Source organism: Staurois parvus, unplaced genomic scaffold (genome assembly GCF_062004578.1).
Source record: "Staurois parvus isolate SC_StPar_1 unplaced genomic scaffold, SC_StPar_1.0 ptg000277l, whole genome shotgun sequence".
Lineage (NCBI taxonomy): Eukaryota > Metazoa > Chordata > Amphibia > Anura > Ranidae > Staurois > Staurois parvus.
In genome coordinates this window covers 2,192,457-2,206,929 of record NW_028318073.1, presented here as the reverse complement: position 1 = coordinate 2,206,929, position 14,473 = coordinate 2,192,457, and the positions used below count along the sequence as shown (strand labels likewise).

The window sequence follows — 14,473 nt, the reverse complement described above, 5'->3', positions numbered from 1 at the left end:
GCCATGGGAAGCTTTCAGGTGGCTTCTGGAGGTCCTGGCAAATCCGGCTGGCTGGGGGTGCCATGCTGGTGGGCGGAACTTCCGGCAGGGGTTCCAGCCGCTGGAACACAAGGGGAGGGGTCAGGTCGGCTGGTGCTTCCAGTTCCAGATCACCAGCATTGGAGACCGGCGGGAACTGTAAAGGACCACAGATCTCAGCAAGCTGCGCTCTCTGCAGGATGGAGGAAACAGGGTCCAGCAGCAGTGGTGGAAGCAGACACATAATGCACCAGCCTAACCCAGGTAAGGGGGGTACAGTGGTGCCCTCTGTCTTTACAGTGGGGCACAAAAGTGACTCTGCTCTGCTCCATGGCTTGAGGGGATGACTCAGGGTTTTTTTGGGCTGTGTTTCCCCCATCTCCTATCTCTTTCTCTCTCTCTCACTCCCTCACCCTCTCTTGCGCCTGCGCAGCAGGTTTTGAAGGTGGGCTAAGGAGGTTCCGGCAAGACGGGAGCCTAATGTAGTTTTCTGTTGCCCTGCTCCTTTTCTATGTTCCAGGTCAAGGTCATGGTCAAGACAAAAGGTGTCATGCCAATTAAAAGAAAGTGGCCATCTTGTAGGAATCCCCTGAGAGATTCATGGCCAAAACCACTCTGTAAAGCATGCCTGGCAGATTAATAAAAGAAGAAACTTTGCAGCAATGAAGTGACATGTTTACAGGTGTCAAAAAGGAATTGTCGGAGACCCTGGGATCGGTCCGATCTTTGCTGTATAAACTACTGATGCTTCATCGGGCTTTGCAACAGAGCACCTTGTCAGTCTTTGGCCATCCCTTTCAGGCCAGAAGGATGTCAGCGACTCAGATGAAGAGAGAGTGTCCTTCCATCCCTCAGAGATTCAGAGGAAGAGGACGGTGAGGAGCAGGTTGCAAGCTCATCCAGATACAAACTTTCATTGGAGGAGGTGGATGACCTGAAGGCAATATACTGTATACGATGCTGGAGATTCAGGAGGAGAATGTCCAGCTGTCAGTCCATGGTAAAATGTACCAGGGCCTGGGACAAGCTAAACAGAGTCTTCCCGGTCTATCAGGTTTTATCAGACTCTGTAAAGAAAGAATGGAAGGATCCAGAAAGGGGCCCTTTTTTCTCCAAATCCCTAAGAAGAAGGTTTCCTTTCAAGGAAGACAAGTCCCTAGTATAGAATAAGAAACCAAGGTTGGATGCGGCCTTCTCGCAGGTTTTAAGATGCACAGACCTGGCTTTTGAGGATATGGGCATTCTGAAGGATGCGATGGATAAGAGGGCAGACTCACTCCTTAAAGTGTGGGACTCTACCCTGACCAACCTCAAGCAGGCTATGGCCTCCATGGTGGTGGCGAGAAATTTGGAGTGCTGGTAAGAACAGCTGAGGGATCATGTTGAGGCAGGGACCTCCAGGAGGGAGCTTTTGGAGTCATTCCCGGTCCTTCTAAAAGCCATGAAGTACATGGCTCACGCATCGGTTGAATCTATCAGAATGGCTGTCAGGTCTTCGGCGTTGGTCAACTCAGGAGAGCCATCTGGCTCAAGACCTGGTCGAGATACTCAGCTTCCAAGAGGAAGTTATGCAGAATCCCCCTTTCTGGGGACCTGCTCATCGGCCCGGATTTGGAGTCAGATAGAATGGCGGATAAGAAAAAGGCTTTCCCGTCGAAGAGTAAGAAGCAAACAACCAGAAAGAATTTTCTTACTTTTTCACAAACCTATAGAAATAAGGAACAGACACAGAAAAGAAGTTGTAGTTTCCAGAGAAACAGGGGTAAAGGAGGGGTACTCTTCAGACCCCCAGAGCGGTCATCCAAGAGCCAATGACATCTTTCTTCTGGTGGGAGGGAGGCTTTGGGTCACGTCAAGTGCCTTCATCAGAAATTGCATGTCCAAGGGATATGGCCTGGTGTTCTCCGGGACCCCACCAATCAGATTTTGTGTGACCAGTCACCCAAGGTGTCAGGAGATGGCCTCGGCAATGACGTCCCTTTTAAAAGAACTGATGCAGCAGGAGGTCATCATACAGGTGCCAAGGAAACAAGAAGACCGGAGGTTCTACTCGCACATCTTCTTAGTCCAAAAGCCTTCAGGTAATTTCCATCTAATCTTGAATTTAAAGCTACTGAACAGGTCCATTCGGTGCAAGCACTTCCACATGGATACAATTTTTTCCACTAAGGAAGTTGCTATCCCCGTGTTACTTCATGGAGACTATCAATCTGCAGGATGCTTATCTTCATATTCTGATTGCACAATCTTCTCAGAAGTTCCTCAGACTGGCGATCAATCTGGGATCATCCATTTGGCACCTGCAGTTCAGAGCTCTACCCTTCGGCCTGTCATCTTCTCCAAGGGTGTTCACCAAAGTCATGGCGGAAGCACTAGAACCTCTGAGGTTGAGATTTCGGTGGTGCTATACTTAGACGATCTATTGATGTTTGCAGAAACCAGGACACAGCTGCTGCTGGATCTTCGGATGACTCAGGCTCATCTGAGAAGCTTGGGATTGCTGTTAAATCTGTAAAAGTCCAACCTGATTCCTGCCCAGAAAATAAGGTTTCTGGCTTATATCATGGATTCTGTTCAACAGCGGATATTCCTTCTGGAAGAAAAAATAGAAAGGATCCAACTGAACTTGAAGCAGGTGCAGTGCAACCTGTCGGTGTTAATCAGAATGGCCATGTCAGTCCTGGGGCTGCTTACTGCCTCCATCCCAGTGGTTCAGTGGGTCAGATTCCGTTCCTGCCCCCTGCTAAGTGGACATTGTCACGATCGCAGCGTCAGACCCCAGACCTTCTCACCAAACTCGTGACCGAAGGGCTAAACGATCTACAACCGCGATGTGACGTGCGTAACAATGCCACACCCAGCTGCACCCTGCACAATGATTTTCCAGCTAATGGATACCGATCGATGTGCCAGCAGCCTGAATCGATTCTTACTGGGTCAGGTTAATTACACAATTAACCCCTTCACACTGCCACCACCTCCTTTTTGATCAGAGAAAGAGGAAACTCAGCATTCAGCTATAACACTATGATGGTTGATGTAATCAACTGCATAACCTGGTCATAATACAGGCCTGTTATACAGAGGGTTAAAACAAACAGTAGCGTCTCTTTAAAGGCAGGGATTCGTAAATTGCAATTAAGAGCTATAGAAACAGTTCAACACTTTCAGAAAGAGAGATTTATTAGTAAAAGGGTCAAACAGGGGCAATAAAAATATTTACAGAGAAGATGTAACTAAGATATATATATATACATAGAAAACAGCACAGCAAAGAGATAACGGAGAAGTTAAAGGGTTAAGTTAATTGCCATTAAGCCTTGGATGAAAGCAGATCACATTTCTGAGCAGAAGGGTGCTTTTTGATCTCCCTATGTTACGATGGTAAAGATGGGAGAATTCTTCAACTCACTACTCTTAGGCTTGACAGCCTGCTTTAAAGTTTCCCAGCAGGGGGTGGTTCTGAAGTAAAAGACCAATCCCCTGTTTAGGGAGGGATCGTCAGGCGGAACCCTAAACTGGAGCCCACATCTTTCATAATTCATATTCTGGTCCATAACTTTCCATCTGCACAAGCAATAATCCACCCACAGGTATATTATTATGCAGACAAGTCTGAGGATTATATAAATATGAATTATGAAATTATATATTGCACAGTTCACAAGTTCTATGTTTCAGCTTCCCTGATGGCCCGAGATAAGCGAGTGACCCATCAAACTGTTCACCTGCTCATTGGCCATCTGACGAGGTGTCCGGTTTTTATGTAAGTCTCTCATATTCCAAGATATGAGACATAGGGGAAAAATTGATTTGAGAAGTGTTCATCTAACTCTGTCACCTACGCTGAGCTAGGTTTATTAGCTCAGAGTCCCTTTCAACTCCAGGGAAGGCTCTGCTATCCCTTCACAAGGTGTGAAATTACACAGGTACTTTGGCCAGGAAGACTCCAGCTCTCTTGGGAAAGCTGGTCCTATCTCTTCCTAGGTGAGAAAGGTTACAGCTTTCACAGACATCTCGGCACCTAGCTAGAGATTTCTTGGCTGGCCAGTGACCCATGAACAGTACACACACACACACTGGCCAGATGTCTCCTCTCAGTGAGAGGGAGGGGTGGGGGAAGGATAAGGGAGAAATATATGTGTCAGGACAGTTAATCCCTTTGCCAAGATGGAGGTTGAAACCAAAATGGTTGAACTGCGTCCATCTCTTGGTATACGCTGTTACAGACATATCAGGATCCACTGGACACACTTATAAGGATCTCTTCAAAGGTAAAGAGGGCGCTTTGGTGGTGGCAAAATTCATCCAATTTAGAGAGGGGCCTGCCATGGTAATTTTCGAATGTCAAACACTTAACGACAGATGCGAGTGCATGGGGGTGGGAAGCCCACTTCGGAGATCAGTCGGCACAGGGCCCGTGGTCCAAAGGGGAGGTCAGGATTTTCTCCAACTGGAGGGAATTGAAAGCCATCTACCTGGGTCTTCTCTCCTTTCATCAGTCGGTGAAAAGGCAGCACATTCAGGTCCTAACGGACAATACAAGAGCGGTAGCTTAAATTTCAAGACGGGAGCACAAGGAGCAGGGGTCTCCTGGAGTTGGCCCTACAGATCCTGTCTTGGGTAAAAAGGAATTTGTCCTCCTTCTCTCCCATTTACTTAAAAGGCTCACCGAATCGGGTGGCGGATTTCCTGAATAGAAGAAAAGTAACAGAATCCAAGTGGGGATTGAATCAGGGAGTGTTCCAGCTGATCACAGAAGTTTTGGGTGTTCCTCAGGTCGACCTATTTGCAAGCCACTTAAACGCAAAAGCACCTGTGTTTTTCTCTGGGCCTGGACGTATTAGCTCATCCCTGGAATTACCCTTTGTCCTACGCGTTCCCCCATTTTCAGTTCATTCCTCTAGTACTTCGAAAGTTCAACAGAGTCGTGTCAGTCCTGGAATTTCTCCATAAAGGAATGGAGATGGGCTTAGCTGCAAGCACCCTTAAATGTAAAGTAGCATCTTTATCTGCTTTCCTGGAGAAGAGGTTATCCCAGGAGGCGCTTATTACTAGGTTCTTTAAAGCTTTGGCCAGGACCAGGCCAGATTCATTTAATGTTTTTCCGAAATGGGATCTGTCTTTAGTTTTACAGGGCCTCACAAAGAAACCGTTTGAGCCCCTAGAGGAGGCGTCGGTGTGAAATTTAGTTCTAAAAAACATTTTTCTAATTGCCTTTACATGAGCTCGAAGGATTAGTGAGATCCAGGTCAATTTCGAAACCTTTTTTAGTTATTTTTTCAGACCGGGTGATCCTTAGAACAGATCCGGGCTTTCTCCTTAACTTTTGTACAGCTACAGCTAATCCGGGGTAAGAGGCGTTCCATACGTTAGATGTGAAAAGATGTCTGAGATTTTTGGAGGTATCAAAAGGGTTTAGAAAGTCGAAGTCCTTAGGGTTCATGTACACTGCAGCTGATAAACTCATGTTCAGGAGCTTTTCTGCGTTTTTCTCAGCATCCCCTGAACTCTCCCTAATGTTATCCAGTTATTTACAGTCGTTTCCAAGCAGTTGAGTTTACAGTCGTTTTTTTAACGCAGCAAACTTGCGGTCAGGAGTAGATTTTATCAGTGTTTCAAACGCCAAATGCTTGTAAGCACGTGTAAATGTGGCTATCCGCGTTTATAATCGTTTGGGATTAGAAGAAATTTTTGACAGGTCCATATCCAGGGCACAATTCACTAAGCGGTATCCTACCGCATCCAAGTATGCAATAGGATACCGCACAGTATTTTTTTTTTTAAAACCATTTGAATCCACTAAAAAGGCCACTAAAATACCATATGATTTTATCAAGTCATGCAGAATTTTAGTAGTGAAATGCATGCATCATGTTTCAGCTGCCAGCGGGGTTCCCACTGACAGCTGAATGTAAAAGAAAGAATTGTCAGCAATTAAAAAATTATTTTAGGAAACGGTGTGGAATCCACAAACCCATCCATACCAAGCATGCAGCCCGGCAGGTCAGGAAGGGGGTGGGGGTGAGTAAGCACGAGCACCCCCCCGAACCATACCAGGTCACATGCCCTCAACATGGGGGGGTGCTTTGGGGTAGGGGGAGCTTCCCCCCAAAGCACCTTGTCCCCATGTTGATGGGGACAAGGGCCTCTTCCCCACAGCTCTGGCCGGTGGTTTTGGGGGTCTGCGGGCAGGGGGCTTATCAGAATCTGGAAGCCCCCTTTAGCAAGGGGGCCCCAAGATCCCAGCTCCCCCCCACATGAATGAGTATGGGGTACATGGTACCACTACCCATTCACAAAAAAAAAGCTGTATTGTTCAAAAAAATACAGGAGTCATTCTTTGACAAGTCCTTTGATAAAAGACTGTCCCCTTAAGTAGATCCAACGTCAATCACAATGTCACGATGTCCGCCGCCGCCGAAAAAAAAAAAAACGCTCCGCCACCATCGCTGGCCCCCAGCCGCCTGCTCAGAAACTGGTTTGACAGTTCTTAAATATGTAAGGGGTGGGGCCATCACATATGTGACCCCGCCCCGTGTTACATCAGTGACCAGCATTAATTGGTCGATGATGTCACATGGGGCGGGGTCACACCGGTGATGTCACCAGGTGGCGCCTCCCCTTACATATTTAAGAACTGTCAAACCAGTTTCTGAGCAGACAGCCGGGGGCCAGCGACGGTGGCGGAGCATCGTGACATTGTGATTGACATTGGATCTACTTCGGGGGACATTCTTTATTAAAGGACTTGTCAAAGAATGACTCTTTTTTTCACACTACAGCTTTTTTTGTGAATGGGTATCAGTACCATGTACCCCATACTCATTCACGTGGGGGGGCAGGATCTGGAGGCCCCCTTGCTAAAGGAGACTTCCAGATTCCGATAAGCCCCCCCGCCCGCAGACCCCCACAACCACTGGCCAGGGTTGTGGGGAAAAGGCCTTTGTTCCCATCAACATGGGGACAAGATGCTTTGGGAGGGAGCACCCCCCCATGTTGAGGGAATGTGGCCTGGTATGGTTAAGGAGGGGGAGCACTTACGCTCGCTCGCCCCCCCCTTTCCTGACTTGCCGGGCTGCATGCTTGGATAATGGTCTGGTATGGATTTTGGGGGGGGACCCCACACCATTTTTTTTTTTAATGTTGGTGTGGGGTTTTCCCTCAAGATCCATACCAGACCCGAAGGGCTTGGTATGGATGGGAGGGTGGACCCAACATCGTTTTTGTATTATGTTTTAATTGCCAGCAATTCTTTTTTTTACATTCAGCTGTCAGTGCAAACTCCACTGACAGCTGAAACATTAATGCATACTTTTCACTACTAAAATAATGCATGACCTGATAAAAAAACCCCTGCTGTATTTTAGTAGCATTTTTTAGTGAAATTACTATTTTTCAGTGCATTCTGGGCATTTGGGAAGGTCTACTGAAGTATCTGTTAAAAAGCTTCTAAACGCAAACGTGCATAAACGCGACTAAACATATTATGCAAACGTAGCAAAACTGACTTTTTTAACCTACGTTTTACAGCAGTAAGTTTCCATCGTTCAGAAGAGTTTTCCAAACGCCCAGTGTACATGAGCCCTTACCTCCAGTGGGGGTCACAGCACACTCTACAAGATCTGTGGCGGCCTCTTGGGCTGAAAAGGCTGGTGCATTTCTGGAACAGATTTGCAAAGTGGCTACGTGGTCCAGTTTCTCCATATTTATACATTATAGAGTGGATTTGTTGGTCGCAACAGACCAGTCTTTCGACAGAAAGGTCCTGCAAGCGGTGGTCCCACCCTAGGGGTAAGTTACTCGGTTATCTTCTCCAGGTGCTATCCTGAAGGGCGAGGGGAGAAATCCTTAGTTAGACTTACCAGTGACAGTATTTCTAGAAGCCCTTCAGGACAGCAGCCTCTAACCCCCCTTTTTTTATTATGTCTGTAATTCTGTGATTGGCATGGTATCTGTTTATTATGTTTCTGTTTTCCAGCATGTCAGAGGTCACTTGGCTATAACTGAGGGCATGGTGGAAGAGATGGACTTTTAAGCTGCGGTGTTTCTTGTGTTATGGGTAGAGCTGCACTCTTTCCAGGTGCTGTCCTGTAGGGCTCCTAGGAATACCATCACCGGTAAGTCTAAGGATTTTTATTACCAAAACAGAAGGATGTTGTGGATAACACTTCTTGCAATTTTTCTTTTTTGACCACCTATTCCACACAATATTATACAATTAAGAATATTTTTCTCAAACATTGGGGTATTTTAAAAAAAACAATAATGTCTTAGGCTTTATGTTACCTGAGGAACCTAAAGTTATTTATAGGGGTGTCCCCCATTAAGACTACAAATTGTCCCTAATGTCATCAAACAGCCTAAAAAAAAAAAGGAGTGAGAGAGAGATTTTTAAATCTAATCACACTTCTATTGCTTATGATAGTAACTCCTTCATCTCTTGTACTAAAAATGTAGTCTCTTTAATTCAGTGTCCATGCACCCTACAATATGTTGGCTGCACGATCCACACAATGCAAACTAGGATTAAAGAACATATCGACAATATACTGAAAGGTTTTCCAAATCATAGTGTGTCCAAACACTATGCCTTATGTCATGGGAAAAAATCCTAATGGCACACTCATTAGATAGGTTTACTCCTAACTGGCATGTTAGTCATACCAGACAGGAAATTTCTAAATTAGAGACCCGGTGGATTTATACTTTAAAAGCTTATGCCCATTTTGGTTTAAATATTGAATAGGATGTAAATGCTTTTATTAATAATAGTTGAATATTTATTATTGGTTCTCAGTGTTATGTTATTGGTTAGAATCAGGTACAATTAATTATGTTGTCATCAAAAGGGATAACACATGGTAGTTATACATACTATATATGAATTGTCAGGATGTGCCATATAGCATTTGGATTAGATGATGTTTTTTAACAAACAAGATGGCGCTGAACCAGTTTTTTGCTTGTATTAAATTTTTTATATGAATATTATTTTTATTTTACAGATGTTTTTAACCTTTTTATACTATTTGTTTTGATGGTTGAAGTTATTTTATATATATTTTTGCCCGTTTGTTCCTCCAGTGTATGTTTTCCTGTCTCCAATACATGTTGTTTCTGCTCCGCTCCGTGGTGTTGTAATTACATCCAGTTTTGCTTTGAAGGCTCGTTTTCTGGTTATTGGAGCGCAATTGCGCTTCCACCTGATAGGTGTATAAAGTGTGATACGCGTCACTGGCTATGCCCCTGATGATGTCTTTTATTATTATTATTATTATACAGAATTTATATAGCACCAACAGTTTGCGAAGGGCTTTACAATATAAGGGAGACAGTACAATTACAATACATTTCAGTACAGAAGGAATAGGAGGGCCCTACTCGTGGAGCTTACAATCTAAAGGAAGGGGGAGGTGATACAAAAGGTGATAACTGCGGGGGAAGATCTGGCGGAGGTGATTCAAGTACAGTTCTTAGGTGGAGGTGGGGTAGGCTTCCCTGAAGAAGTGAGTTTTTAAAGATCGCCTAAAGCCAGACAGGGTGGGGGCTGACCGGACATGCTGTGTTAGGGAGTTCCAGAGGATGGGAGAGGCTCTGGAGAAGTCCTGGAGGTGAGTGTGGGAGGAGGTGATGAGGGAGTTAGAGAGGAGGATATCATGGGAGGAGCGGAGTGGGCGATTTGGACAGTATCTGTGGATGAGGTTGGTGATGTAGCTAGGGGCAGTGTTGTGGATGGCTTTGTAAGCTGTGGTTAGTATTTTGAGTTTTATACGTTAGGTTAGTGAAAGCCAGTGGAGGGATTGGCAGAGAGGGACAGCAGTCGCTGATCGGTTGGTAAGGTGTATGAGTCTAGCAGCAGCATTCATAATATACTGAAGGGGGGATAGCCTGTGTAACGGTAGACCAGTGAGGAGGGAGTTGCAGTAATCGAGGCGGGATATAACCAAGGCGTGCATAAGTTGTTTTGTGGTGTCATTGGTCAGGAAGGGGCGGATTTTGGAAATGTTCCGGAGGTTTAGCCAGTGAGTGGATGTGGGGCCCAAAAGAGAGGTCAGAGTCTAGGATTACGCCTAGCACCCTGGCATGAGGGGAAGGACCAATGCTTGTGCTGTTGATCGTAATGGTAAAGTCGTGAGTGGGGGATCGGGGAGGAGGAAATATTACAAGCTCAGTTTTTGAAAGATTGAGTAGTGATGGGACATCCATGCTGATATATCGCTTAGTAGATTTGTGATACGTGAGGAGGTTGAGGGGGTGAGCTGGGGAGTGGAGAGATAGATCTGGGTGTCATCAGCATAGAGGTGGTATTGGAAGCCATGGGAGGTTATCAGCTGGCCCAGGGAGAAGGTAGAGAGAAAAGGAGGGGCCCAAGGACAGAACCTTGGGGTACCCCAACAGAAAGAGGAAGCGGAGCGGAGGAGGAGGAGTTGTATGTGACACTGAAAGTGCACTGAGAAAGGTAAGAGGAGAACCAGGAGAGAGCAGAGTCACGGAGGCCGATGGAGTGGAGTTTACTGAGGAGGCGCGGGTGGTCGACTGTGTCAAAGGCAGCGGAAAGGTCAAGGAGTATGAGTATGGAGTAATGGCCGTTGGTTTTAGCAGTTAGTAGGTCATTAGTGAGTTTTAGTAGGGCAGTTTCTGTGGAATGTTGTGGGCGGAAGCCAGACTGTTGGGGATCAAGAAGGTTGCTGTCGGTGAGGTAGCAATTCATACGGTTGTGAACAAGGCGCTCGAGAAGCTTGGAGGCAAACATGAGCAGGGAGATGGGTCTAAAGTTATTCAAACAGGTGGGGCCCAGCGAGGGTTTTTTGAGGATGGGGGTAACCAGTGCATGTTTGAGTGGGGAGGGAAAGGTGCCCATGGAGAGTGAGAGGTTGAAGTTGTGGGTTAGAGAGTTGAGGATAGAGCAGGAAGGAGGCTGCAGCAGTCGTGAGGGGACAGGATCCAGGGGATAGGTGGTGAAGTGGGCCTTGGAAAGGAGTTCGGTAACTTCCTTGGTGGTAACAGGGTCGAAGGAGGAGAGTGTAGAGTTTGGTGTTGGGCCTGGTATAACAAAACGCATAGGGTGGAGCTACAGCTTACGACGTCATCGTGCCACGCACCACGGCCATCTTGTTGGTTGGAAACATAATTTGATTTTACATGCTGGACTTCATTCATTGTAAGTGTGATATTCTTATAAAATTTTTGATTATATTAAATACTATGCAATTAAAAGTTTTTGCTTTTCTCCCTACATGCAGTATTCATTTGGGACCTTTCAGTTTTCCTCTTGGTTTAATAACATATTTATACCGTGGAGTAAGTTGCAATGGAAAAGCATCAGTGAAGAGATCTGTTGGGACCCCCCAGCCATCAATACATTTCACATCCGCTGTTTGACCACTTATCTTGTGGTCATTCCTTTCCGGTGTGTGACGGTTAAAGATTGCTGTCCCTTTTTCTTCTGTGGCACTGTTGTCTCTATGGATATGGTGTCTATATGATTTTCAGCTGCACATCATGGACTTATTTTGAGGACTGTACCTTAATTTTTAATTCTATTTGTTTGTGGTATATTTTACATAGGTAAATTAGCACTGTATATTGTTTTTTAATATTTACTGAGCTTCTGGATTGTTGAGACTTCTTCCCTCTTTTTACTCTTTTCTTTTTGATGAACGTTTGTGGACTCTTTTGCTTTAGGGTAGATGATAACCCTTATTTTTGACTTTGGGGAGTCAAACAAAAGTGTCTGAGAAACTGTCTTTAAGTTTTCTATTTTCTGTCCTTTTGGCTGGAAGTCGAGGTGGAGGAGGAAGCTTCTGTGGTTTCTCCTTCAGTATCAGAAAAGCTTACACATTTGGGAGTACTCGCAGGCATAGAAGATGTCCTCAAGATGGAATATTTTAATCTACCTGGGTTTCCAGATCTATGCTCCGTTCCCGGTGTTATTCATCTGTACACCATTCCTTCTTCATAATTCGACTTATTCCTGAGAAAGGTGAATTTTTTTGTTTTTAGTACTATCATCCAATACATTAATAGATTTAGTCTTTTTGACTTCTCTGGACTGAAAATCTGGTTGGCCACGAAGTTTGTCCAGGCTCTGTTGGACCCGTGAGATATGATGGTTCATGGGTTTCAAGATGTGTCTTTTTACGTTCAACTATGAGTTTCATTAACTTCAATGATGCCTCATCCAGAACTTAGGTCCATTGGATTCTGAACATTTCCTCCTCCACCTGGAAGGATGGAAACATTTTAATTCTAAGGCCTCTAGGGACCCATTTCTCCTTTAAATACTCCTCCAACAACACAACATCCTACCATAAACGGGTTTCTGTTGATAACAATCACTACAGTTTTCAGAAAGATGTCTCATAGATTTCTTTATCATGTTCCGCTGTCCATTGATTGATGTCCCTGGTTAGTGCCATGGTGAGTCCTTCTAAGATATGCTCTGTGAACTAATAACAATCTATATGTAGGACTATAATGACCAAGCACAGGAAAAATATCCTCGTATGGAAGGAATATGATCACAAATAAAATAAAAATGAAAGTGTCAGAAAAGTGTACAAACAAAGTCTATTAGCAAATATCTTTCCAACTACAGACAAGGCCAAGGCAAAAATAGGCCAGTCTCTGAATAGGTGTCAAGAGCAGGAGTGGTACCAGGAATCCGATGTGTGTGGACTGTGGAAAGAAGACCATGGGATAAAACCAGAGCCACCAAGCTGGAGCCCGGAGAGGACTGTCTGTCTGACTGAGCCCTGAGGGGGGGGGTCACTGAGGTAAGGGGGAGTGAATATAGTCAGGTGTGGGGGCACTGATATAAAAGTTCCCCCTTATTTCAGTAAACCCCCCCTTACCTTAGTGTATTCACTCTGCAGAAGGTGTTCTGTGGTCACCAGAGTCCCCCCCATTAGAGTTACCGGCTTTCCCCTTTATATCAGAGTCTTACAGTGCAAGGGGTAACTCTGCAGACTCTGATGTAAGTGGAAACTCTGATGTAAAAAAGAACACTGAGGACTCTGATATAAAGTGGTCTCTGGTCACCAGAGCCCCACCTTACAGCACAGTTCCTCTCTACACCAAAAGTCAGCAGCATGATCTACAGCATTCCCCTTTACATCAGAGTTTCCCTTTCACTGTAAGGAGGAATCCTGCAGACTCTGATGTAAGGGGGAATTCTGCACTGGCTGGGTTATATCAACCTGACCTTCATGTAAAAGGAGAAATATGGTTTTTGACTTTTGTTATAACTTAAACACATTGCTAATAGCACTAGCTACCTGTTTGTAACATCAATGTTGATATTTGCACTGTTTTGCACTTAAAATGGCCATTTTATGTACTTTTTTTTAAAGTGTCTGTAAAAAAATGTGGCTGTCAGTAAATTTTATTATGTTTATCAGTAAAAAAAAAAGAAAAATTGGTGCTGTTTGTAAATTTTGGGCATCCTATCAGTAAATTTCGCTTTGTGTGGGGGTGGGGGGTGGTTGGCAACACTAGTTGTTGGACCGTTATCTGATCTCTCTGACCAGAATCATTTAACAGAAGTTCCTTATGACTGACAAACAGCGCATAGTGTACCTATCCACAAGAAGGATACTAAAGAAGAAGCTAGCAACTACCGAGTGTAACATCTGTTGTAGTGAAGTTAGTTCAATCTCTGCCAAAGGAAAGATTAGTGATCATTTAAAAGTGAAAAATGTGCAAGACCCGCACTTGTGGAAAACCATACAAGTTATAGCTGCCCACACAATATTGAATAAACAATATAACACAAATGTAACATAAAATGTGCTGCGCTAATCCCAAAGAATCAAAGCAAAAAAAAAATGCAAGTGTAAAACACTATGTAGTGACAAATAATGTGTATAGTCCAAAAAGTAGTGAAAAGAAATTGAACAGCAAAATATAATCATTCACACATAAACTTCTGTGAATTGATTCCCCAAAGTCTATGAAGCATGAAAAGCAAGCAAAAAGAATCTCCATATGTTCAAAATTAGGACTTGTATGATGACAGAACACCTGCACAGAAGCTAGAGCTTAGCAGGGACTCTTTTTAGACAAAATAAGAATTCATGGAGGAATACCATGTCAGCTCAGCACCATTTCATAAGTACATTTTACGCTATTTTGTATGTAAGCAACCCAAAATTAAAGTTAAATTCTGCACACTATACAAGTCCCATCAATGTAAACAAGCAGCTCTAACGGATCTGATATTGAAGAAAATATTTAAAGCACATTTAACTACAATTTAGCTCATTCATATTTTGTGTGATATGTTGTGCTGAATGCCAACTTAGAGTTGGTCTTAAAGTGGTTCTAAAGGCCGAGCTTTTTTTACCTTCAGTATGCAGCTCACCCTGCAGCTCTCCTAATACCTGAGTCCAATCGCAATTCAGCACTGTGCACGGGAGCCTTGGCTCTCCCAGGTCTCTCTTTCCTCATTGAC

The 14,473-nt window shown here is 44.4% G+C and overlaps 1 protein-coding gene and 1 pseudogene across 1 annotated transcript in view; one reads left to right on the top strand and one right to left on the bottom strand.

The window, feature by feature from the left end:
* Positions 1-14,473, bottom strand: part of TMEM178A (transmembrane protein 178A) — a 120,840-nt gene that overhangs the window by 52,116 nt on the left and 54,251 nt on the right. The gene's annotated exons all lie outside the window — the stretch shown is intronic.
* LOC149458748 (uncharacterized) lies at positions 1,024-1,833 on the top strand (annotated as a pseudogene).